This window comes from Somniosus microcephalus, chromosome 6 (genome assembly GCF_052327205.1).
Source record: "Somniosus microcephalus isolate GS21.2 chromosome 6, FLI_Smic_1.0, whole genome shotgun sequence".
Lineage (NCBI taxonomy): Eukaryota > Metazoa > Chordata > Chondrichthyes > Squaliformes > Somniosidae > Somniosus > Somniosus microcephalus.
The window spans coordinates 211,198,791-211,225,597 of record NC_140992.1 but is presented as its reverse complement, the minus strand read 5'-3'; the positions used below and the strand labels follow the sequence as shown (position 1 = coordinate 211,225,597).

Sequence of the window (26,807 nt, the reverse complement as noted above, 5' to 3'; positions counted from 1 at the left end):
TCAGCCTGATTGGCAGGCTTGGCTTCCAGTCGGGCAATGAACACTGGGGAAGAGACGGCAGGACAAGATAGGTCCGATCCTCGACACTGGTGGGGTGGGGGGATCCGATCCTCGACCCGGGGGGAGTGGTCTGTTCCCAAGTGGGTTCCGATCCCGAACCCCGGGGGTTCCGATCCTGGGGGAGGGGGCAGGTGGTACGATCCCGAGGGGGGTGGAGGTTGTATGTGGGGGGTTTCTGATGGTGGGGGAGCTTGGGGGGCCGGGAGGAAGCACTCCTGCTCCTCCTGGCCCACAAGCAGGGCTCCCGAGTCTGTCTGCGCCTCACTGCAGCTGCTGGGATACCCGAGGCTCAGGAATCCCAGCTAGCCCCGATTAAATCTGCCCGCCTATTGGCCCGCCAGAGTTGGCGGGTTGGTGCCGGCTCCCTGAAACGCTTCCACTTTTTGCCCATTCAACCCCCACCCACACCCAATTCCACCCGCTCCCCCATGTTAAAATTCCGCTCTTTGTGGGGTCTGAGGTTATGACAGGCACTGTATATATAAAGTCTTTCTTTCTTTCTGTATCCATGCGGCTGCAGGGCCTCTCTCAGTGAAGAACCGTGCAGAAACTGATCTGTGTTGGTTTATGCCAGAATTGGACACAATAATCATAAAGCTGGCAGATTACTTTGGTCTTCCACGTCATCTGTTGACCTCTCCCACTTTTCCTTTAATCTGATATTCATTTCTCAAAGAGTTTTGCAATATTTGACAATTTAAATCCATTCTTAAAATTTTGGACAGTAAATACATAGAGAATGGGGTTAATGCAGCCACTAAGAAAAACTAAGATTGTTGGAATAAACGGGTCATTTTCCGAGTGGCAGGCAGTGACTAGTGGGGTGCCGCAAGGATCGGTCCTAGGACCCCAGCTGTTCACAATATATATTAATGACCTGGGCGAGGGAATTGGATGTAATATCTCCAAATTTGCAGACAACACAAAGCTGGGTGGGAGGGTATGCTGTGAGGAGGATGTCGTGAAACTCCAGTACGATTTGGACAGGTTGGGTGATTGGGCAGAAACATGGCAAATGCACTATAATGTGGATAAATGTGAGGTTATCCACTTTGGTGGCAAAAACAGGAAGGCAGATTATTATTTGAATGGCAATAGATTGGGAGAAGGGGAAGTGCAAAGAGACCTGGGTGTTCTTGTGCACCAGTCGCTGAAGGTAAGCATGCAGGTGCAGCAGGCGGTTAAGAAGGCAAATGGTATGTTGGCCTTCGTAGCAAGAGGGTTCGAGTACAGGAACAAGGATGTCTTGCTACAGTTGTACAGGGCCTTGGTGAGACCGCACCTTGAATATTGTGTGCAGTTTTGGTCGCCTTACCTGAGGAAGGACGTTCTTGCCATGGAAGGAGTGCAGCGAAGATTCACCAGGCTGATACCTGGGGTGGCAGGAATGACGTATGAGGAGAGATTGTGTCGATTGGGCTGATACTCACTGGAGTTTATAAGATTGAGAGGGGATCTCATCGAAACCTATAAAATTCTGTCAAGCCTGGACAGACTAGATGCAGGAAGGATGTTTATGATGGTCGGGGAGTCCAGAACCAGGGGTCATAGTCTAAGGATAAGGGGTAAGCCATTTAGGACTGAAATGAGGAGGTATTTCTTCACCCAGAGAGTGGTGAACCTGTGGAATTCTCTGCCACAGAGGGCGGTGGAGGCCAGTTCATTAAATATATTCAAGAAAGAGTTGGATATATTTCTTAAGGCTAAAGGGATCAAGGGATATGGGGAGAAGGCAGGGACAGGGTACTGAATTTGGATGATCAGCCATGATCTCATTGAATGGCGGAGCAGGCTCGAAGGGCCGAATGGCCTACTCCTGCTCCTATCTTCTATGTTTCTATGTTTCTCTGTCGTAAAAGTGCTCATTCGTAAAACAATTTTTACTAATCCTGTCCGGGTTTCTTGGTCCATTGTCCGCGAAGAGAGCAGAATAACATTGGTTATGTGAGCCGGCAGCCAACAAAGTGCAAAAGCTACTACAACGCTCAGAATGAGCATTCCAGGTTTGTTTTTGGTCTGAAAGGTCAGTCGGTTTATTCTTGTAAACCCAACTGCATAACAGACACACATTATGATAAATGGAATGGCAAAACCCACCAAGCTTTCCAAGATAAGATTTATTACTGGCCGCCCCATAAACTCGTCCAAATACCCACGACCCTCTGATGGCGATTCAGTTTTAAGAACAGGAATGGCAAAAAGAAAGGCTGAAACCCAAATAACAATGATTACTTTACCAACAGTTCCTCAACTCTGCCTTTTCTGAACAGCAAATGTGTGGAGCACGGCCATCAGGCGCAAAACACTTATCACTGTGATGGAGAACACACTGGCGTACATGGATGACATGGTGAGATAAGTTGAGCTTTTCTATATAAACAATTTATTAAAGCAGCGACTCATCAAAAAATAAATGGTAACCGGCACATTGATGAGGGTGAGTAAATCTGCTGCAGCCAGGTTTAATATGAGCAAGATGGTGGGAGATAGAAACATAGAAACATAGAAGATAGGAGCAGGAGAAGGCCATTCGGCCCCTCGAGCCTGCTCCGCCATTCAATGAGATCATGGCTGATCATCCAAATTCAGTACCCTGTTCCTGCTTTCTCCCCATATCCCTTGATCCCTTTAGCCTTAAGAAATATATCCAACTCCTTTTTGAATATATTTAATGAACTGGCCTCCACCGCCCGCTGTGGCAGAGAATTCCACAGGTTCACCATTCTCTGGGTGAAGAAATTCCTCCTCATTTCAGTCCTAAATGGCTTACCCCTTATCCTTAGACTATGACCCCTGGTTCTGGACTCCCCGGCCATCATAAACATCCTTCCTGCATCTAGTCTGTCCAGGCCTGACAGAATTTTATAGGTTTCGATGAGATCCCCTCTCAATCTTCTAAACTCCAGTGAGTATAAGCCCAATCGACCCAATCTCTCCTCGTACGTCATTCCTGCCATCCCAGGTATCAGCCTGGTGAATCTTCGCTGCACTCCCTCCATGGCAAGAACGTCCTTCCTCAGGTAAGGTGACCAAAACTGCACACAATACTCAAGGTGCGGTCTCACCAAGGCCCTGTACAACTGTAGCAAGACATCCTTGTTCCTGTACTCGAACCCTCTTGCTACGAAGGCCAACATACCATTTGCCTTGTTGTTTAATGTTACAAAGAATGACCCAGATCACTAGTAAGTTCCCCAGCACTCCAACAAGACAAACCAGACTAAGAGCAGTAAAGGTCACTGCTTCCTCTGTTGAAATGGAAGTGTCCTGGGCCACATTCTGATCCACAGATACATTGGAGAGCCCCATTTGGATGAAAATGTAAATGATTACTTTCTATAGTTAACTGCGGATAAGACAATCTCTTCTTCTGGAAACTAGTCTTTGGAGATCTATGTGCTGAATAACGATTACTAACTTGATTTTATCATTGTATTTGTCAGTTTATATGTGAACTGTCATTGGGTAAGAACAAATAGTTTATCAGATTATGAAGGAAGTTGTGAGTCAAGAGGATGCTGTTTCATATCCTTGAAATTGTTGTTGTGTTTGTTGCAGATCTTTCCATTTAGACTACATGGAGTAGGTTTACCCCCGGTGCACACTCTGGATGGCAAGCCAGCAGAGCCTGCCCAATGGCAGCCTGAGAGTCTCGCGGGGAGGGAGGGGTCGGGGGAGGAACCGGTCCACTTTGAGGGCTGGGCACTCATCAACATTGGCCAGCGGGCAGCGGGAGGTGAACGAGTGCCCCGGGCCGGAGGAAGATAGGTCTGTGGGAGGGGAGGTGTGTCCATTCTTGGGTGGGTTGGGGCGATCCAGAATGGCAAAGGCCCAGGCTGGTTTTGTGGAGCCCGGAAGAGCTCTCCTGAGGAAAGTTTCTCTGAAGTCGCACATGGTATCCAGTGAGCCTGTTGAGTCTGTGTGTCCCAGTTATGCTTAGGATCAATCACTGGACACAGACAACAAGAATAACTTTTAACAGGTCTTTACTATTCGGAGGTCAGGGCTGAACTGCCCAGCAAATCCCTACACAACACTTATATACCGGTGTGGTCACCACCGGTATTACAGTATACAGCAGCCAAGAGAAAGTAGTACATCTCTTAAGGTAGTTCTCTTAAGGTGGAACAGCTTACATACACCACAATCCTCCCTTTTTAGCTTAACAGTTATATCCCCATTTAACATAACATAATAACATATATATATATATACAACTTCATGCAAAACAGTTCAAAGATTCAGTCTCTGAGGAGGCCTCCTGATTCGAGTTGGATAACGCCTTTCAGGGGTCTCTGATTCTCGTTGCTGGGGTGACTCATCTAGTTGGTCTCTTATGGATTGGACATCATCATCAGGTACATTCACTTCTGAGGTAGATGCTTCAGGTTCACTAACTTCTTCCACGGTTGTCTCTGCCGTAACCATGGGTTCGACCCTTGTTCTCGATTCTACCAGTTGGTCAGCATGACGCCGTATTACATTTTCACCAATATATACCGTTAGTGCTTTTAAGGAATGCCAGTCCATATTTATTTTCCTAAACCACTCCCGTCCCAGTAGTGGTGGACCTCCCTCAGGTAGCACATATAAGTCCATTCCTCAGCTTTCTTTGCCCTTGTGGACCACCTTTACCTCTATCTTCCCGATGGGGTATACTCTTTGTCCCGTGTATGTTTTCAATACAATCTCCGTATCCCGTAGGGGAATATGTGGGAATAACCTTTTGTAATCTTGCTTATTCATGACCGTCAATGCCGATCCAGTGTCCAATTCCATCTTCACTTGGACTCCTGCTATCTGAAGTGTGACCCAAATTGTTTGGAGGTCTGCTTCCTTACCAACATTGTGTACTCTTAGACTACCCAGTTCATTACTGCTGGAGTCTGAATCTGACTTCTGTTCGTTCGAACTGTTCTCTGTCACCTTGTGTACCTTTCTGTACTTTTCCTGCAGTGACTTTTTGTTGCTGGTCTTCTTTCCTGACCGGCATACTTTAGCTATGTGACCAAGCCTGCCACATTTTCTGCATTCCTGATTTTTGAACCAGCACTGGTTCTGATCGTGCGTTGTCTTTCCACAACGATAACATTTTACTGTACCCAAGACCATTTGATTGGTGCTGAGTTCCGGTGACCGTAGCTGCATTTCCGCCATGCCTCTCGCTGCGGCTTCTTGCGATGCTGCAATAGTGACAGCTTTATCAAGCGTAAGATCATTCTCCTCAAGCAGTCGCTTTTGTGTTCCTTCTTTTAACAATCCACACACAAATTTATCTCTCAGCGCATCTGCTAGTCCTGTTCCAAACTGACAGTACTTCAGTAGCTTACGCAGTTCAATTAAAAATTCAGCGTTGCTTTCGTCTTTCAGCTGCGTTCTTCTGTAAAATTTAAATCGTTCCGCTATCATCAGCGGCGTGGGGTTTAAATGATTTTTCAGGACAGTAACAATATTCGCGAAAGTCTGATCCGCCGGTTTATTTGGTGATAGAAGGTGCTTCAATAGCCCGTATGTCTTCGCACCCATTGAGCTTAATAAGGTTAGTGCTTTCTCATCATCTGGTACCTTACTTGCTTTACAATAAACTTCCATGCGTTCTACATACGTGGTCCAATCTTCAATATCGCTATCAAAGGTATTAATGTTCCCATGTTTAGGCATCCTTGCAAGTTTTTAAATTTTTTCTTTTTCTCAAAATGGCGGCTTCCCGCGCTTGTCTTCTTCCCCCGCCTACTAAAATGGCGGCTTCCCGTGCTTGGCGGTCTTTCCTGCGCTCGTCTTCTTCCCCCGCCGACTACAATGGCGGATTCCCGCGTTTGCCTTCTTCCCCCGCTGGCTGCAATGGCGATTGCCGTGCTGCTGCCGTTCTCGCCTCCCCAGCGGTTCTCAATTCCCCGACGCTGCTTTGCCTCGCAGCCCCGCTTGCAGCCCGGTCCTTTACCCCGGCTGTGTTTGAGTTCTCCGCGGCTCTCGTGCCTTAAGCTGCCCCAGTCACTGCGCCTCTCGGCCTCGATTGCAGCCCGGCCCTTTTTACCGGCCGTGGTCGAGTTCTCCGCCCTTATTCCTCCGTTTTCCCTCCCCTACTCCACAGCCAACGTGGCCGACTTTCTGCTCGTGTCGCTGATCGGCTTACCCACCACCGTGGTAGAAGGGATGATCACTGCCTGTCGCTGATGGAGGTCTTCGTGGTCAGAATTTTTCTTTTTAACCCGGGTTCTCGATGCCTCCCGTGCGATGGTGCTCAGCAGGATGATGAGGGCGGATGCCTCTTCTCGACGCCCGTTCTGAGGACGAAGTTGCCTTGGATGTAAAACTGCCGCAGGGTAAGATCGGACTCGTCGCCACTGTTGAGTCTGTGTGTCCCAGTTATGCTTAGGATCAATCACTGGACACAGACAGCAAGAATAACTTTTAACAGGTCTTTACTATTCGGAGGTCAGGGCTGAACTGCCCAGCAAATCCCTACACAACACTTATATACCGGTGTGGTCACCACCGGTATTACAGTATACAGCAGCCAAGAGAAAGTAGTACATCTCTTAAGGTAGTTCTCTTACGGTGGAACAGGTTACATACACCACAGAGCCCTTCATCTCAACACTCTGACTTTATGAAAAGGGAGCAGCTTTGTTCAGGTTGTATCTGACCATGGAGACATCATCATCCATATCTGTGGACATTATGCAAGAAGTAGAAATGATCCCTTCATTGTGCAACAATTGGCAGAGGCTAAATTATTTGAAGGAGAAGAACCACTGGGTGGATGGCTCTTGGGAGCCAACTCTGAACTCATGGCTGCTGACCCCATTGAGAAAGTCCCAAACAGTAGAAGGTAGTTTTGGTCTGGATGTGTGAGCATCTGTTTGTGTTTCTCAGCAGCCACCTCCACCTTCGAGGAACTTCTACCAAGCAGTTTGGGGACTATGAATGAGTTTATGCAAAAGTTCAATAGTGGTGCGCAATGTTTGAAGTGATACCTCCCAGAGGATGCGGCAATGCCTCATTTACCTTTGTACCATGCTTGATGGGTCTCATGATCAATGTGAACAAAAGGAAGGTGAACGGTTTCATTCGCCTTCCTCCTGATTCCAGCATTGCTTGGTGCAATGGCAGGCCTGTCAGATAGCCTATTGTCACTGTCAAGGCGCTTGAAGGATTCCAGTTCCAACATTGCACGGGACTTTGCACGGAGCTTGGAGCTCATGATCTCCAGGATTGAAGTGATGGGAAACTCCATTATACCACCTGTGGACCTAACCATGATGCTGGGCCTGATGGGCGATGTCGCAGCTTCCATTGCAGCACAAGTGGAAACGACCCAATCTCTGAGTGGTGCAGTGGAAGCACAGACTGCTCTCATGCAGGCTTAGTTTGCTGCCATGCAAGATCAGACAGCTACCATCATGGCTGCGATTACAAGTGTGGAAAGGGGCTTGCAGGGTCTCACAGCAGTCCAGCAATCTGTCCTCCAAAGGATGGCTAGGAATGCTGAGATGCCGCCCCGGGTGATTGGCAGTGGCCCTGTGGAGCAAGAACCTGCTGTCCTCTTTCAGACGACAACTTTCATACTTACACCACTGCCACTCCGACTGTGCCATTGCAGTTGCCTGTCAGCCAACCGGCCCAGACTGCTGCCGCCTATGCCGAGGTGGTGTAGTCTGCAGCTGGGCCTTGTAGGCTCAGAGCTGCTCAAGGTGCTCCTGCAAGGTCATGTGCAGTGTCCCCCAGGGAAGGTCAGTTGCCTTCCTGCCTTCCACCAGCCATGTTGCAGCCACTGGGTTAGCACTTCGTAGGAGCATTAGAATAGATAAAGGAACATGAAAGACAGACATTAAGGTAATGCACAAGAGTGATTAGTTGACTTTGTAATGTAATATTGGAATCAATCAATTATAAATTATATGTGGCTTATTTGTTTTGTGGTGGCTTTCATTTCAGCATTGTGCCAAAGAGAAGGCTGTGATGTTCCTTGACAGAGGGATGGTAAGTTGGGGAAGTGTTGAGTAACGGGGATCTGCGGTTTCATTTAGAGGAATAAGCTTCTGCTGATGCGCTCACATGCAGCCTGTCCGGAACAGGGATTTGCAGGCTGCCTCTTTCCTTCCTCCTCCTCCTACTTCTCTTCCTCTTCCTCCTCTTTCTCCTCCTCCTGAAGTGGTCATGGAACCCATGGTAGTAAGGGCTGCACCTTATGATAGCCAAGTTGTGGAGGATGCAACAGACCACTATGAAATAGGACACCCGCTCCGATGAGCTCCTCCTGAGCAGTCAAGGCAGCGGAACCATTGCTTGGGCAGCCTGATGTTCTGCTCAATGACGTTCCTCGTGGCAGCATGGCTGTAATTATATGAGTGCTGGCCACGAGTGGCGTAGTGTGGATAGTCCTTGGGGTCGATTTTCATTGACCCATGGAGTCAGGATTGGGGGCGTGCGGGGGGGGTTAAATTCCCAAATTCGGCGGTCCCGACACCATCCCGCCCCCAACCCGTAAGTTTCAAAGGAGGCGGGTACCCACCCCACACTGGGACCCGCCTACCCAAGGCGGGAAGGGATTAGTGCCAATTAACTGCCTGTTAACAGGTAGTTAACAGGCAGTTTTTAGCCTAATCCCTATTTTAAAGCTTGAAGTGTGGGACTCCCAACGGCTCCAAACCACGCCAAGTTAGAGGAGTCGGGCCGTCGGGTTGAAGGACTTGGGGGGGTCGAGATGTCGGTGTTCAGGTGAGTGATGGTTGCATGAGTGCAAAGGTAAGTGTGTTTGGTGTGTCTAAAGTGTGTAAAGAAGTTTAAGTTACCTGTACTTACCTTTACAGCCTGCCTTCCTTTACTTTCGGGAGTCCATCATCTAACCGGCACAGAAAGCAGAATGGCTGCGATCTGTCAAAAGTGACAGCCTGCAGCTTTCTGTGTCGGTGAGATTTCTAACTGAGTCTGTGTAGAAGGACTCAGGTTAGAAATAAGACTGTCAGTGTTTGACAGCTTCAAACAGCTGTGAAACACTGATATTTCATCTGTCAAAACGTCTTGACAGATAAAATTTCAGTCTGTGATGTCACCTGATGCCGGGTGGCCCTTAATTGGCCTGCTGAGCCCGTTGGGCAGGCTCAACAAGGTCAATCAAGTTGAAATCGCGTGGATTGGCCGCATCTCGATGGAGGCAGGACTACAACCCCGAATGTTGTAGTCCCGCCTCCTTCCCGACTTCTGAATGAAAATCACCCCCCTTGTCTCCGAGCAGCCAGCGTTGGGTTCGACCTGGTGGCTGGAAGATTGCTGGCAAAACAGATTGATGCAGAATGAAGGCATCAAGACTGCTGCCAGGCTAGCGGGCATTCACCATCATGATGTGCTGAGCGTGGTTGCACACCAACTGCACAGTCTGCGCGGAGCAGGCTCGAAGGGCCAAGTGGCCTATTCCTGCTCCTATTTCTTATTTCTTATGTTCTTAAGTGAGTGGTAGCCTTTGCTGTTACGGAACATCTCAGCATTGATATGCGATGCCCGCAAAGCCATGTGTCTGCTGTCGACGGCGCCCTGCACGATGGGAAAGCCCAATATCCTGGCAAAGCCTCATGCACGCTCCTCCTGCTACTCTCTGTTTAGAGAGAAGACAATGAAGGCCCTTCTCCTAGAGTAGAGAGACTCTGACCTCCCGGATGCAACAATGAATGGCGAACTGCAAGACGTTTGCTTTTTTCGCCTGTTCCAGCCTGGAAGGAGCTGCTCTTGAAAAAATTCAGGGCCACTGACAGCCGTCATCACCCTGATCTGAGGCTGCGGGTCTGGTTCCAAGAGCTGGCAGTGTTCTCTGTGACCACCTCCTTGGTGAAGCAGAGCCATCGAAAGCACTGCTCCTGGCTTAGGTGAAAGTTGGAGAAATGCCCCTTGAAGACCCTAGGTGGGTAAATCCTCCTGCTGAGAGCCCTCCTCCCCCCTGCCTCCTCCCTCTGCAAGCAGCTTGTCTTTGCTGCCTCTGCTCCATCTCGCTTTCATGCTGACACACAAGGGGGACTGTGAGTAGAGCCCGTATGACTGGGAGCAAGTCGTGTAGTCAGAGGCCTTCCATTTGCAGCCAACACCATCCCAACCTCCAGCAGCACTCCCTGCACACTTTAATAATGTTATAAATGCCTTCCAGCAAATCATTATTCATATAAACTCTGCGAGAGCCAGTAGAATGGAAATAATCATCTTACCTGCAAGTTGGATGTATCCCTTTAAATAGCGCTGGCGGGGGGTCCCTTGTGCTGCTGAATGCATGTTCTGCTGTGCAAGTTTAGGAGAGGGCATTGTTTGGAACAGCTATGTCCAAAGTGGCAGGTCATGCATCAAATCTGTGTTGCGTGTTGATCTGCCTATTCTGAATACTGCCGCCACACGCACATCCCGCCCACTCTATCGCCCTCACCTAGAAGGCGACCAGTGCAGGCCGTGCCGGATGTGAGCGGAAGCGAGGCCGCTGCCATTTCTTTCCTTCGACCTGTAGGTGGTTTGCCTTAGTGGTTCGAATCACCTCTCCTACTTAGTTCTAGACGACAGGAATTACGGTGAACAGGATTGGGACACAGACAAGCTTTTCAGACTCAACCATATGGTGTTTAATAAGTTTAACACACACACCCGCCTCCAGTACGTAAATTGCCTGGTGGCGTAAAACAAACAGTACAACAATACAACTTGACTGTCGAACAGGCCCCAGTCTCATATTAAGATGCCTAAAATCACACTGTGTTGCAGTACAGGGTATATCATGGACTTGTCCCACAAACCCCGGAACATACACTATATAATACACACAGAAACTCCCCACTAAGCCCCTCTGGATTGGTTGGGACACACAACACCCCCTCACACAGTACCAGTGGTCTTGGCATGTGTCTCCAGCTCAGCGATGACCTCTTTTAAATGACTAAGAGTGTTAAAAAATCAAGCCTGAAGGCTTTGTGTCTTAATGCGAGGAGCATTCATAATAAGGTGGATGAATTAGCTACGCAAATAGATGAAAACGGATATGATATAATTGGGATTACGGAGACATGGCTCCAGGGTGACCAAGACTGGGAATTCAACATCCAGGGGTATTCAATATTCAGGAAGGACAGGAAAAAAGGAAAAGGAGGTGGGGTAGCATTGCTGGTTAAAGAGGAGATTGTAGTGTAATTGATGGTTTTGATTTGATTTAAGTTAATTTAAATTAATAGAAGGGTAAGTAATGACAGCACAGCTCGGCCCTGTGGCATGCTCCTCCTGCACTATGGGGGAACTCAGGGACACTTCCTGTGTCCCTGACAACCATGTGTGCGGGAAGTGTATCCAGCTGCAGCTACTGGCAGACCGCATTGCGGCACTGGAGCTGCGAATGGATATATACTGGAGCATTTGCGATGCTGAGGACATCGTGGATATCACGTTTAATCAGTTGGTCACACCGCAGGTAAAGGCTGCACAGGCAGGAAGGGAATGGGTGACCGCCAGGCAGAGTAGTAGGCACAGGCAGGTAGTGCAGGGGTCCCCTGTGGCCATTCACCTCTCAAACAGATATACCAATTTGGATATTGTTGAGGGAGATGGCATCGTGGGGGGGCGGTTCTGCTGCACAGGACGGGAGGAAAAAGAGTGGGAGAGCTATAGTGATAGGGGATTCTATTGTAAGAGGAATAGATAGGTGTTTCTGCAGCCGCAAACGAGACTCCAAGATGGTATGTTGCCTCCCTGGTGCAAGGGTCAAGGATGTCTCGGAGCGGCTGCAGAGCATTCTGGAGGGGGAGGGTGAACAGCCAGTTGTCGTGGTGCATATAGGTACCAACGATACAGGTAAAAACTGGGATGAGGTCCTAAAAGCTGAATATAGGAAGTTAGGAGGTAAATTAAAAAATAGGCCACAAAGGTAGTAATCTCAGGATGGCTACCAGTGCCATCTGCTAGTCAGAGTAGAAATAGAAGGATATTTCAGATGAATATGTGGCTAGAGGAAAGCTGCAAGGGGGAGGGATTCAAATTCCTGGGACATTGGAACCGGTTCTGGGGGAGGTGGGACCAGTACAAACTGGACGGTTTGCACCTGGGCAGGACCGGAACCGATGTCCTAGTGAGTGTGTTTGCTAGTGCTGTTGGGGAGGGTTTAACCTAAAATGGCAGGGAGTTGGGAACCTGTGCAGGGAGACAGAGGAAAGGGAAGCAAGGATAGGAGCAAAAGACAGGAAGGAGAAAAGCAAAAGTCGCAGTCAGAGAAATCAAGGGTTTAAATCAAACATGGTCACAGTAAACAATAAATCCAAAAGGTCTAAGAATGTTAAAAAAAACAAGCCTAAAGGCTTTGGCCTAGAAATTCAGTATAGCCACTTTTGGGGCGGTAAAGTCGGGCGGCCGCTAAAGTTTGCGCCCGGCGCAAAGTCGTGCCCCCTTCGCCGATATTCAGTGGCATCGCCCCAAGAGGTTGCTGCTGCGCTAAAACAGGCGATGCATGACTATCATTAGGCGCTAAGCCGGCGGGCCGGGGCGAAACCCCGGAAGTTGGGCGCAGGGCAGGTGCGGCGAGCTGCTGATTGACGGCAGACACTCTGGCTCCGGTGAGCTCTTAAAGGGGAGGGGTGCATTTGTGCTTTTGACAGGCCGACATTCGTTTGTTATGTGGTACAGCTCCTCCTCCTCCTCCACCAGACGATCCGTCTCTCACAAAGACGGAGTGTTGCAACACGGCTGCCGTTTCTACTGCAGGAGGAGTGCCCTTTCATTTCCGCGCCCCGCATCGGCTGAGCACCGTTCCATTCAACAGTCGCTAGGGGCGCCAGGCGCACAATGGGGCGACGCGACTCAAGTTCCGGATTGGAGCGCACAAAGGGCGTTGCACGAGGAAATGACGTCATCATCTGCGCGCGCAGCTGAGCGCGCGCAAAGACTTTGCGCCGGCGCTAAATCTCTACTGAAGTTGGGGCGAGGCGCAGATCGCGCAGCGCCTGGGCGCTAGCCGCCTAGCGCTCGACATCTACTCCTCCTAAGGCGCTAACGGCTGGCGCAACCAACTGAATTTCTAGCCCTTTGTGTCTTAATACGAGGAGCATTCGTAATAAGGTGGATGAATTAGCTGCGCAAATAGATGTAAACGGATATAACGGGCCAGAAATTCGTGGCCAAATGCGTGAGTACGGTCTGGGTACTCACGCATCTGGCCGTTGGAAATGCCGGCGTTCAGCATGCACAGCGCATGCGGGGAACGCCGGCATTTCCAGACCTCAGAACGAAGGGGTTCATAGGCACAGCGCGTGCGACTGCACAGGCAGCGCTTGCGCAGTGAACTTCGTAGATTTCATTCATGGATTCAGTGGGGGTAAGTCCTTACAAGTTACACTTGAAAAAAGCATGCGTAAAGTTGTTCCAAGGCTGCGGAGGAAGATATATTTTATCGTGGAGCTTCTGAAAGGTAATATTTTTGTTTGGGAAAGGGAGGGAAGTTATTTTAAGAAATTTTAAGTAAGTTTTAAAGTTTAAATTTTTTTTTTTAAATGGGTTTTCAGAACGGTAGGTAGAAGGAGCAATTGTGGCTGTGTGAATTGAATGTGAAAATGAGTGTTCTAAAATGAGTAATGTAACATTTCCAGCACTTTTAAGAAAGAAACTTTTCATCAGTAATAAGTAATTATGTATGTATGTCCGCATATATTCCTTTACGTATATGTATGTATGTTTTATATTCCTTTACTTATGTGTATGAATGTATGTTTTTAATTATGATTTTCCAATAAGTTACTTTCTCTGAAAGTCACAATTAAATAATACATTCATACACATAAGTAAAGGAATATATACATAACACGCAAAGGAATATATACAGACACACATACTTTCAGAAGCTCCACGATAAGAAATATCTTCCTCCGCAGCCTCTGGAGCAACTGTACCCATGCTTTTTTCATGTGTAAGTTGTAAGGACTTGACCTCACTGAAAGCATGAATGAAAGCGGCGAATTTTACTGCGCACGCGCTGCCTGTGCAGTCGCATGCGTTCTGCCTCTGAACCCCTTCGTTCAGAGGACAGGAAATGCCGGTTTTCCCCACATGCACTGTGCATGCTGAAAACCGGCATTTCCTCCGGCCAGACGCGTAAGTACCCCGACCGTACTCGCGCATTTGGAAGGGAATTACTGGGCCAACATTTTACATGTCAATAAAATGAAAAATTTAACAATTGCACGATTTGCCCCCTCGCATCTGCGACTGAGGGTCCAAGGAGGTGCATTGCGCAAGAGGTCATCGTCGTACGTATCCTCACACTGTTCCCTTTCGGGAACTGTATGAAGTGGTGGAAGGATTTATGGCCGTGATTAACGCTCATTCCGTGACCGTAACCATCTTTGAACCAGCCATTAGGGTGGTTAGTCCTATGGCGTAAGGGTTTTACGGGCTCCCACAACCCATCTGAGGGGGGGGGCCACCCACACCCACGGACGCAAGTATCCCGCTGGATGTCCACCCAGAATTTATAGTTGGAGCTCCGACTCCACTTGCCGGGACTGTCTGGAGTGGGGTTCGAAACCCTACTCCTTCTGGCCCAGCGGCGGGGATGCTTACTGCTACGCAAAAGGCCCACTCCGCACAAAAGGTGACACCTATACGTTTCCTGCGCCTTTTCCCTCCCCGTGACTGGAGCCCTATGCTGCCACTTGAAAGACCAAGCTATCATCTGCCCTTTTTGCGGCGCCTTGGACTTCTCATTACCAATGATGAGCAGGCGCTGCGCCTCCACCTCCTTGAGGAGATTGCCGAGTTCATCATCAGTTCAATTGTGAGTTCTTTTAATGCCGTGAATTGTGCTCATTCCAGCCATTTCACGTTGCTAATCGGATTGGGCCTTTGGCATAGCGGTAGGATCCCCGCCACTGGGCCAGATCAGGGTAGGGTTTCGAACCCCGCTCCAGACAGTCCCGGCAAGTGGAGTCGGAGCTCCGGCTCTAAATTCTGGGTTGACATCCAGTGGGATATTTGCGTCCGTGGGTGTGGGTGGCCCCCCCCTCCTTATATAGCTTGTGGGAGCCCGTAAAACCCTCCCGCCATAGGACTAACCGCCCTAATGGCTGGTTCAAAGATGGTTACGGTCACGGAATGAGCATTAATCATGGCCATAAATCCTTCCACCACTTCATACAGTTCCCCAAAGGGAACAGTGTGAAGACACGTATGACAACGACATTGCTAAATAAATAAATGGAATTTAAAAAAATCTTTTAGGGCTTTTAAAAGTCTTTAAATTGCTTTAATTCTGTTTAAAACTACTTCAGATTCTTCAAAATAATGTAAACGTTTTTAAAAGTTTATAAAAGTTACCAAAAGCTTCAAAAAAACTTCCAAAAACCTATTTAAACTGCTGCTTTGCATGTAAAAATGCTTAGCAGCTTGGCAGAAACATTGGGGGCGTGTCCTGTTAAACTGAGACCTCAAGGGGCGTGTCTCAGTTGCACAGCGCGCTCCAGGCTTCGCGCTGGCTGCACTCCTGGGCGGCGTGACGTCAGGCGCTGCCCGGGATTCTTCAGATTCAAAATGGAATTCCAGGCGTCCCTGGAGGTGATCGGCAGGCGCGTCGGGTAAGTGCAAATCGGTAAGCCCCGTTCACGAATTTCTGGCCCGATATAATTGGGATTATGGAGACATGGCTCCAGCGTGACCAAGGCTGGGAAATCAACATCCAGGGTATTCAATATTCAGGAAGAACAGGCAAAAAGGAAAAGGAGGTGGGGTAGCATTGCTGGTTAAAGAGGAGATTAACAGAATAGAAAGGAAGGATATTAGCTTTGATGATGTGGAATCTGTATGGGTAAAGCTGAGAAATACCATGGGGCAGAAAACATTAGTGGGAGTCGTATACAGACCCCCAAACAGTGATGCTGAGGTTGGGGATGGCATTAAACGGGAAATTAGAGACGCGTGCAATAAGGGCACAGCAGTTATCATGGGTGACTTTAATCTACATATAGTTTGGCCTAACCAAATTAGTAACAATACTGTGGAGGAGGAATTCCTGGAGTGTATATGGGATGGTTTCCTGGACCAATATGTCGAGGAACCAACTAGAGATCAGGCCATCTTAGACTGGGTATTATGTAATGAGAAAGGATTAATTAGCAATCTTGTTGTGCGAGGCCCCTTGCGGCAGAGCGATCAAAATATGATAGAATTCTTCATTAAGATGGAGAGCGAAGTATTTGACTCAGAGACTAGGGTCCTGAATTGAAATAAAGGAAACTACGATGGTATGAGACGTGAGTTGGCTAGGATGGATTGGGGATCGTTACTTTAAGGGTTGACGGTGGTCAGGCAATGGCAAACATTTAAAGATCGCATGGATGAACTAAAGAATTTGTTCATCCCTGTTTGGCATAAAAATAAACAAAAAAGGTGACTCAACCGTGGCTATCAAGGGAAATTAGGGATAGCATAAGATCCAACGAGAGGACATATAAATTGGCCAGAAAAAGCAGCAAACCTGAGGATTGGGAGCAGTTTAGGATTCAGCAAAGGAGGACAAAGGGATTAATTAAGAGGGGGGAAATAGAGTATGAGAGTAAGCTTGCAGGGAACATAAAAAGTGACTGTAAATCTTCTATAGATATGTGAAGAGAAAAGGTTTGGTGAAGCCAAGCGTAGGTCCCTTGCAGTCAGAATCAGGGGAATTTATAATGGGGAACAAAGAAATGGCTGACCAATTAAATACATACTTTGGTTCTGTCTTCCCAAAGGAGGACACAAATAACCTCCCAGAGATGTCGGGTAACATAGGGTCTAATGAGAGGGAGGAACTGAATTAAATCAGTTTTTGTAGGGAAATGGTGTTAGGGAAATTGACGGGATTGAAGGCCGATAATTCCCCAGGGCCTGATAATCTACATCCTAGGGTACTTAAGGAAGTGGCCATAGAAATAGTAGATACATTGCTGGTCATCTTCCAAAATTCTATAGACTCTGGAACAGTTCCCATGGATTGGAGGGTAGCTAATGTAACCCCACTATTCAAAAAAGGTGGTAGAGAGAAAACGGGGAATTATAGACCAGTAAGCCTGACATCGGTAGTGGGGAAAATGCTAGGGTCCATTATAAAAGATGTAATAGCAGAGCACTTGGAAAACAGTGACAGGATCGGACAAAGTCAACATGGATTTACAAAAGGTAAATCATGCTTGACTAATTTACTGGAATTTTTTGAGGGTGTAACTGGTAGAATAGATAAGGGAGAACCAGTGGATGTGGTGTATTTGGACTTTCAGAAGGCTTTCGATAAGGTCCCACGTAAGAGATTAGCGTGTAAAGTTAAAGCACATGGGATTGGGGGTAAGGTCCTGACTTGGATAGAGAAAAGGTTGGCAGACAGGAAGCAAACAGTTGGAATAAACGGGTCTTTTTCCGAGTGGCAGGCAGTGACTAGTGGGGTACCGCAGGGATCGGTGTTAGGACCCCAGCTGTTCACAATATATATTAATGATCTTGGTGCGGGAACTAGATGTAATATCTCAAATTTTGCAGACGACACAAAGCTGGGTGGACGTGTGTGCTGTGAGGAGGATGCCGAAAAACTCCAGCATGATTTGGACAGGTTGGGTGATTGGGCAGGTGCATGGCAGATGCAGTATAATGTGGATAAATGCGAGGTTATCCACTTTGGTGGCAAAAACAGGAAGGTAGATTATGATCTGAACGACAATAGACTGGGAGAAGGGGAAGTGCAACGAGACCTGGGTGTCCTTGTGCACCAGTTGCTGAAGGTAAGCATGCAAGTGCAGCAGGCGGTTAAGAAGGCAAATGGTACGTTGGCCTTCGTAGCGAGAGGATTCGAGTAAAGGAGCAAGGATGTCTTGCTGCAGTTGTACAGGGCCTTGGTGAGGCCACGCCTTGAGTATTGTGTGCAGTTTTGGTCGCCTTATCTGAGGAAGGATGTTCTTGCCATGGAGGGAGTGCAGCGAAGATTCACCAGACTGATACCTGGGATGGCAGGAATGACGTATGAGGAGAGATTGGGTTGATTGGTCTTATAATCGCTGGAGTTTAGAAGAATGAGAGGGGATCTCATTGAAACTTATAAAATTCTAACAGGACTAGACAGACTAGATGCAGGAAGGATGTTCCCGATGGCGGGGGAGTCCAGAACCAGGGGTCAAAGTCTGAAGTTAAGAGGTAAGCCATTTAGGACAGAGATGAGGAGGAATTTCTTCACCCAGAGAATAATGAACCTGTGGAATTCTCTACCACAGAAGGCAGTTGAGGCCAATTCATTAAATATATTCAACAAGGAGTTAGATATATTTCTTAAGGCTAAAGGGATCAAGGGATATGGGGAGAAAACAGGGACAGGGTACTGAATTTGGATGATCTGCCATGATCTCATTAAATGGCAGAACAGGCTCGAGGGGCCGAATGGCCTACTCCTGCTCCTATCTTCTATGTTTCTATGAATGGTCATCGCCTGTGTAGTGTATGTACCTTTAAGGGGAGAACTATTTTTTACAGCTCCTGTATACTGTAGTACCGGCAGTGACCACACCTGTATATAAACCCTGAGTAGGGATCTGTACAGTTAGTTTTAGAGCAACCCTCATCCAGTAAACACCTGTTGATTGTTCCCTGCAGCCTCGTGTCTAGTTATTGAAGGACACACAACATCAAGATACACGGATCTAACATTGGCGACGAGAAGATTCAAACCTACCTGCAACTCTGCATCACCTCCCAGGGATTCGCTCCTGGAGAACAGTGAAAGAAGAAGGCCGACTCCAGAAGTACGGGCATCGACCATCCAGCGGCGACTTGAGCATCGCAGAGGAGACTGTTGAGAGCTGGGCTTGGTTCTCCAGTCACGGTGGTCCAGCGAAACGGGCTGGCAACAGGTACGGCGCAGACCCTTCCCGGACAGCGGTGGCTAGAGCCGACCGACAGCACAGAAAAAGGCCGAGCAGTGTCGACGGGATAAGAGAGAGGGTAGAGCACACAGGGCGCAGCCGGTGTTCAGGACCGAGCGGCATCAACGAGAGAGGCGCGCAGGAAAACGCGCAGGGCGCAGCCGGTGTTCAAGGGCCGAGCAGCGTCCGCGCGGAAGAAAGGAAAGCGCGGGAGATGCCATTTGAGCCACAGCGGAGAAGGAGGGAGAGCGCGGGAAGAAGGGAAAGCGTGGGAGACGCCATTTTGAGCCACAGCGGAGAAGAAGGGAGAGCGCGGGAGACGCCATTTTGAGCCAGTCTAACCACACCCAGGGATGCCGAAGAGTGGCAGTGTCACAGCGTTGGACAATGAAGTCGAAGATTGGGCGACATATGTCGAACGCATAGAAGTGTACTGCAAGGCGAATGAAGTGCCAGATGACAGGAAAGCACTGGTATTGTTGAATTCCATGGGTGCAAAAACATATGGCTTACTGCGAAACCTAGTAACCCCAGAGAAGCCAGTGGAAAAGGATTTTGAAAACATAGTGTCAATCCTACAGGACCACTTATGCGATCCGCCCAGCCGTCAAAGCAGAGCTGGAAGGTTTGGAATGTTCAGGAGTACTGTCCAAAGTGGACTGGAGCGAGTGGGCTGCACCCATCATTCCTGTAATGAAGAGGTCGTTGAGTAATATGCCTGGGGAACCAAAGAAGGTTCGCATCTGTGGGGACTTTAAGGTGACAGTGAACCCAGTCCTTCACACGGTACAATATCCGCTTCCGCGGATTGAAGATATTTTCGCCTCGCTATCTGGAGGGAAACGCTTCACTAAGATTGATCTGGCCCAGGCATACCTGCAAATGGAGGTAGAAGAAGCCTCGAAACAGTACCTCACGATCAACACTCATAAAGGTCTCTACCAATACACCCGGCTGGTGTTAGGGGTAGCATCAGCTCCGGCTATTTGGCAAAGGGCAATGGATCAAGTCCTGCAAAGGATTCCAGGGACCCAGTGTTACTTGGACGACATCCTGGTCACGGGCGAAAATGATAGTGATCACCTCGCCAACCTGGAGCAGGTGCTCACTAGATTGAAGGAATATGGGCACCGAGCTAATCGCCACAAATGCGAGTTTTTCCAGAAGCAGATCTCGTATTGTGGCCACGTTATTGATGAAGAGGGGTTACATAAGTCCCCTGAAAAGATTGAGGCAGTAGTCAAGGCTCCAGCACCGGAAAATGTGTCACAACTGAGGTCGTTCCTCGGGCTGGTGAACTACTACCATAAGTTCTTGCCGAATTTGTCTACAGTACTACACCCACTGAACACCCTACTGCAAACGGGGGTACCATGGAAGTGGAATGACGAATGTAAACGAGCTTTCCAGAAGTGCAAAGAATTGATCACATCAAAAGAGGTGTTGGCTCATTTCAACCCAGCACTACCAATTCGGTTGGCGTGTGATGCATCACCCTATGGCATTGGAGCGGTGCTGTTGCACAAATTCCCGGACGGCTCGGAGAGGCCAGTAGCCTTTGCGTCTCGGTCACTAACCTCAGCCGAGCGTAACTACGCCCAGATTGACAGGGAGGCCCTCAGCCTAGTGTGGGGTGTGAAAAAGTTCAACCACTATCTGCACGGGCAGAAGTTCACCTTGCTGACTGACCACCAACCACTTGTCTCCATCTTTAATCCAAAGAAGAGCGTTCCGGTGATGACTGCGCAATGGCTACAAAGATGGTCCCTTTTTCTAGGGGCGAACCAATATGAAATCAAGTATAAGGGCACGAAACAGCATGGAAACGCTGATGGGCTATCACGCCTGCCACTGCCTACTGCGGAGGAAGCACCAGCAGTGGACCCTGTCGAAATATTTTATTCGACTATAATTGAACGCTTGCCAGTAACTAACGCGGATATAGAGAAGGAGACCCGAAATGACCCGACACTGTCTCGGGTATATGACTTGACGGTGAAGGGATGGCCAACACATGGCGACTCACTGTTGCCAGCATTCTCATCCAGAAGAGAACAGCTGTCAGTATGCCAGGGGACCTTGATGTGTGGATCCCGAGTGGTAATTCCACCCAAGTTAAGGGAGAGAGTGCTCAATGAGCTTCACGAAGGCCATCTGGGAGGGGTGAAAATGAAAAGCCTTGCTAGGGCTTATGTGTGGTGACCGGGGATCGATCAGCAAATCGAGGACCTGACAAAGAGCTGCTCAGGATGCCAGAAGGTCCAAAATGCACCACCACATGCCCCTCTACACCCATGGGAGTGGCCCTCCCCTCCATGGCAACGGGTGCATATTGATTTTGCTGGTCCATTCATGGACTCAATGTTTTTAATAGCCGTGGATGCGCACTCGAAATGGCCTGAGGTGATCAAAATGTCCTCCACCACCACGGAGAAAACTATTGCAGTCCTACGGACCATTTTTGCCAGGAACGGCTTACCAGAGCAGATTTGCTCTGATACCAGACCACAGTTTGTATCCGAAGAGTTTTGGAAATTTATGAAAAGGAATGGGGTAAGGCATTACACATCCTCCCCATATCATCCAGCCACAAATGGATTGGCTGAGAGGTTCGTACAAACCTTTAAAAAAGCAGTAAGGGCCATGTGCGATGACGACATTCCACTGCAGCATAAGGTGGACAATTTCCTGTTAGCCTACAGAAATGCGACACATGCAGTCACCAACCAGACCCCGGCCATGATGTTCTTTAACCGAAGGTTGAGATCTCGTCTGGATTTGCTCAGACCAAATGTACGAAGAGATGTTGAGAATAAGCAATTCCAGCACATCAATGAGAAGCCGACAAGGAGCTTCAATGTAGGGCAGCCAGTCTTGGCCCGCGACTACCGAACAGAGAAATGGCAACCATGAACGATATGCACATGGCAGGGGCAGTAAAGTCAGCGCCTCAATAATACACGGACTTCGGGAGAACAGTTTAACAGGTATTTTACTGAACAGAGGGTACTCTTTTTGTTTGGACCCAAAAAAAAACCAATTGGACTGTAAATAAACAAAAGTTCAACTGAAACTTAACAACTTAACAAATCAAATTAAAATTTGGTTTTCCGGGTTGATAATGCACTCCAGTCCCCGCGGTGCCCACCGGTCGCAGAAATACTCAAGCGCGCCGGCGGACACCGCGTGCTCCATCTCCAGGGCCACCCGGGCGCGAACATGGCCGCGGAAGAGAGGCAGGCAATCCGGCTGGACGACCCCCTCGACCGCCCGCTGCCTGGACCAATTGATGGCTCTTTTAGCCAGGCCCAGGAGCAGGCCCACAAGGAGGTCCTCCAACCTGTCCGCTCCCCTCCGCACCGGGTGACCGTAGATCAAGAGCGTGGGACTGAAGTGCAACCAAAAATCGAGGAGCAGCCTCTTCAAGTAGTGAAAGAGGGGCTGCAACCTCTCACACTCCATATAAACGTGAAACACGGACTCCTCCAGGACGCAAAAAATGTAGGCGGCCTGGGAGTCCGTGAACCTACTTAAAACCTTATTGCACGGGACCGCTCCGTGCAACACCCTCCAGGCCAAGTCCCCGATGGAACAAGAGAGGACTCCCGCGTAGAGAGCCCTCCATTGGGGACCTCCGCCACCGCCAGTCAGCAAGACGCCAAGCCAAGGCGTGTCCAGACGGTAGACGAAGATGGCAAAGTGGAGAGTTTGCAGGAGCAGCCCGTACAGGAAACCCCTCCGCGTGGAATGAAAAGGCACGGAGGGTATTTCCTCGAGACGGCTCAAGTTGTGAGGCGCCGGATCCCGAGGGGAGTTTCGGGGCCGGGCGCCAATGAGGAATTCCGCCCGAACAGGGGTAAGCTCGGACGGGATCGCCCCACGTGCTTGAGCCGCCTCGATGCACCTAGTGGAGTTGGGGCCCAGTGCCACTTTCACCGATTCGATGGCTTCGACCGCGAGCCGGACTTTGGCCCAGGACAGGCGCCGCGCCAGCTCCTCCGGTGCCATCCAGCCCGCTCCTCCGCCATCGAGCAGGTCCCCAACTCTGGTCACCTTGCCAGGCACAGCCCTGCCCTCCACCACCCGCCCGAACCCTTCGCCGTGGAGGTGCGGATTCCTGAGCAGTGGCTCCCGAAGGAGAGCCACCGCTCCTGACGGGGGAGAGCTCCGCCTGGAAGCGACGTAGTTCCAAACCCATAGTAGTTCCTGGCAGAAGACAGGCAGCTCCCGCAGGCCGGCACGTCTGCCGCCCACTTTCGCAAACAGGAGCTGCGTGTCGTAATTGATGCCGTGCAGCTGCCGGAAGAATAACATCGCCAGCGCACACCATCTCGGAGGATTCTCGACGTACAGGTATCTCTGCAGCGTCTGAAGACGGAAAGTCGCAGCCTGGGTGCGAAGGCACACCAGCGTCTGACCGCCCTCCGTAAGCGGGAGACACAGAACCGCGGCAGAGACCCAGTGCTTCCTTTTGTCCCAGAAGAAGTCGATGTGCTTCTTCTGCATCTTGGCGACAAACGCAGGGGGAGGGATCAAAGTGACCAACCGGTACCACAACATGGCGGCCACCAGCTGGTTTATGACCAGTGCTTGACCCCTGTAGGACAACACTCGGAGCAGTCCTGTCCAGCGTCCTAGGCGAGCGGTGACTTTGGCCTCCAGCTCTTGCCAGTTCACCGGCCAGGCGTCCTCGGCAGGGCTAAGGTAGACTCCCAAATAGAGGAGGTGCATGGTGCTCCAGGCGAAAGGCCTGAACTCCTCCGGCAGGGAGTCCACCCGTCACTGACCCACCAGGTGTCCGGAACATTTCTCCCAGTTGATCTTGGCGGAGGATGCGTCCGAGTAAATCTGCTGGCATTCCCGCATCCTCCGCAAGTCAGCGGGATCCGTGACCGTGAGGAGCACGTCATCAGCGTAAGTCGAGAGGACCACCTCCACGCTCGGCCCTTGCAGAGCCAGTCCCGTCAACCTCTTCCGCAAGAGGCGCAGGAATGGCTCCACGCAAACGGCGTATAACTGACCGGACATGGGGCATCCCTGATGCACCCCCCTCCCGAAGTGAAGGGGCGCTGTCAAGGACCCGTTAACTTTAATCAGACACTCCGCGGCGGCGTACAGAAGTCGGATCCGGGCGACGAAATGCGTCCCGAACCCGAATGCGCGCAGAGTCCCGAAGAGATACTCGTGATCCACCCTGTCGAACGCCTTCTCCTGATCCAGGGAAAGGAAGGTGACCGACAGACCAGCCCTCTGGGAGTGGTGGACCAGGTCCCGGACCAGATGGATGTTATCGTGGATGGTCCGGCCCGGGACCGTGTAGGACTGGTCGGGGTGGATCATGTGGGCCAGCACGGTGCCAAGGCGAGCAGACATGGCCCTGGCAAAGATTTTATAGTCCGTGCTGAGGAGGGAGACCGGGCGCCAGTTCTTAAGGAGGCGGAGATCGCCCTTCTTAGGCAGCAGGACAATGACCGCACTGCACCAAGAGAAGGGCATCTCCCCGGTCGCCAAACTTTCCCCCAGGACCCGCACGTAGTTGCCCCCCAAGATGTCCCAGAATGCCCTGTGGAACTCCACGGTCAGCCCGTCCAGCCCCGGGGACTTTCCCCTAGAGAGCTGGCGGAGGGCGCCGGTCAGCTCCGCCAGGCTTAGCGGAGCATCCAATTTTTCAGCGCCCTCCGGGCTGACCTTCGGCAGGTCCTCCCACAAAACTCTGCGCGCATCCTCGCTGGACGGATCTGGAGAGAACAGAGCCCCATAATAGGCGCGGGTCTCCGCGTTGATTCCCTCCGGATCCGAGACCAGAGATCTGTCGTCGGCCAGCAGCCCCAAGAGCTGCTTACGGACCCCCCGTCTTTTTTCCAGCGAGTACAAGAAGGGGGAGCCGCGGTCCAGCTCCCGCAAGAGCTGGATCCGCGACCTCACGTACACGCCTCGGGACCCGACGAGCTGCAGGTCCTTCAGCGCGCCCTTCTTCTCTTCGTACACCTTCCGCAGGGCCGGGTCCTCGACGACCTGACCGAGACAGGACTCCAGGTCGAGCACCTCCTTCTCCAACCGCCCGACCCGGGCCTCCCGCCTCTTGGTCGACCCCTTCATGTACTCCTGACAGAAGAGATGGACGTGAGCCTTGCCCACGTCCCACCATAGCCTCAAGGAGGGGAAGCACCCCGCTTCCTTCTCCAGTCGGCCCAGAACCGACGAAACGAATCCCGGAACCGCGCGTCCTCCAGCAGCAGGTTGTTAAAATGCCAGTACGCGGGCCCCCCCCGGCGTGCGCAGGGGAGCGAGCTCCGCCCACACCAGGTGGTGGTCCGTGCACGGCACCGGCCGCATGGAAGCCGCCGGAGCGCAGGAGACGTACGCCTGGGAAATGTAAAGGCGGTCGATTCTGGACCTTCCTCCCCCAGACCTTACACTAGTGAAGGCGCTGGAGTCGGGGTGGAGATTTCGCCAGACGTCCACCAAGTCGAAGGACCCGACCAGGTCCCTCAACTTCTCCATTGCCGCCGGGCCTCGCAGGGGACCCGAACGGTCCCTCGCCTCAAGGGTGCAGTTAAAATCCCCCCCGAGGATGACGCACTCGCCCACGTCGACGGAGCACAAAAGAGCAGACACTTCTTTGAAGAAGCGCACCTGCAGCGCGTCTGAGGGGCGTACACGTTCACTAGATGGAGCGGCACGCCCCCCAGGCGAACAGTGATCTGGAGCAAACGGCCCAGCACGTGCTCCTTGACCCCCAAGATCTCCGGCTGAAAATGCGGGTCCAGTAAGATAGCCACCCCGCTGGAATTGTTGGAGAGATGACTCATGCTGACCCCTCCTTGCCACTCCAGGAGCCACGTGGCTTCGTCTCCCGGAACGGTGTGGGTTTCTTGCAGGAAGCACACCGCATACTTCCCGTCCCGAAGGACCGAGAAGTTGTTGAATCTGCGGCGCGCCTCCCTGCTGCCGTTGATGTTGAGGCTGGCTATGGTTATCTTCATGTCAGAAGCACAGTGCAACCTCTACCTACACCTAACGGGGGGAGGGAGCGTAGCCGCTGGTCAGCTGCCACTTCCTCAGCAGCCTAGTGAGGAACGTTCTGAGCCGACGCAGCTCGAGCGGGTTCACGCCCTCGTCCGCGCCCATGATTTTAATGGCGGCGCGGACGGACACGATGAGCAGCGCCAGCTCCGACCACCTGTCGAGGGCCAGCCGGACCTTATTGTGCCGACCCAGGCACGTGGCCATAAAGTCCCGGCGTTCCCTTATGACTCGGCGAAGGGCACGAGGTCACCCATCGCCTCGTCGGCGATGGAGTCCAACTCGTCCTCCGTGCCCATCACCGAGTCCCCGTCCTCCTCTGGGGTTCGCCACCAGCGGCCGACCCGTCCGTCGCGCAGTGCGCAGCGAACGGCTCAGCCGCAGCAGCCGGTCCGCCTCTGCCCGGATCCCACCCCCAGGATCGGCGGCAGAGGATTCCTCCCTGGGCTCCTCTAGGGGCGCTGGGCCAGAGGATGGCGGTGGTTCAGAGCTCCCCTCCAACCCAGACGCCGGAACGACCGGAGAAACCGGGGAGAGAACAATTGCCAGCTCCTCCAGTACGTCTGTGTGGTAAACCACTGTTTGTATTCCTGTTTGTCCTGTTTGTATTCCACTGTGTACATGCCTGGACATGCCTCGGCTGACTCCTCCCACAGGTCCTAGTATAAAGGTGACTGCTCCCCAGCCCTTAGTATCATGGACCGGTCGACCACGCGAGGCAGACCTCCATTCTGTTGTTAATAAAAGCCTTTAGTTACTCTTCTAACTCTCAGTCTTTTATGAGTAATTGATAGCGCATCAGTCTGGCACCAGAGACGCAGCCAGGGGGCATACTTCCCG

At 50.8% G+C, this 26,807-nt stretch overlaps 1 pseudogene; it reads right to left on the bottom strand.

Annotated features, from left to right (window-relative positions):
* Nucleotides 1-723: 723 nt before the first annotated feature.
* Nucleotides 724-26,807, bottom strand: part of LOC147116433 (leukotriene B4 receptor 1-like) — a 43,849-nt pseudogene continuing 17,765 nt past the window's right edge.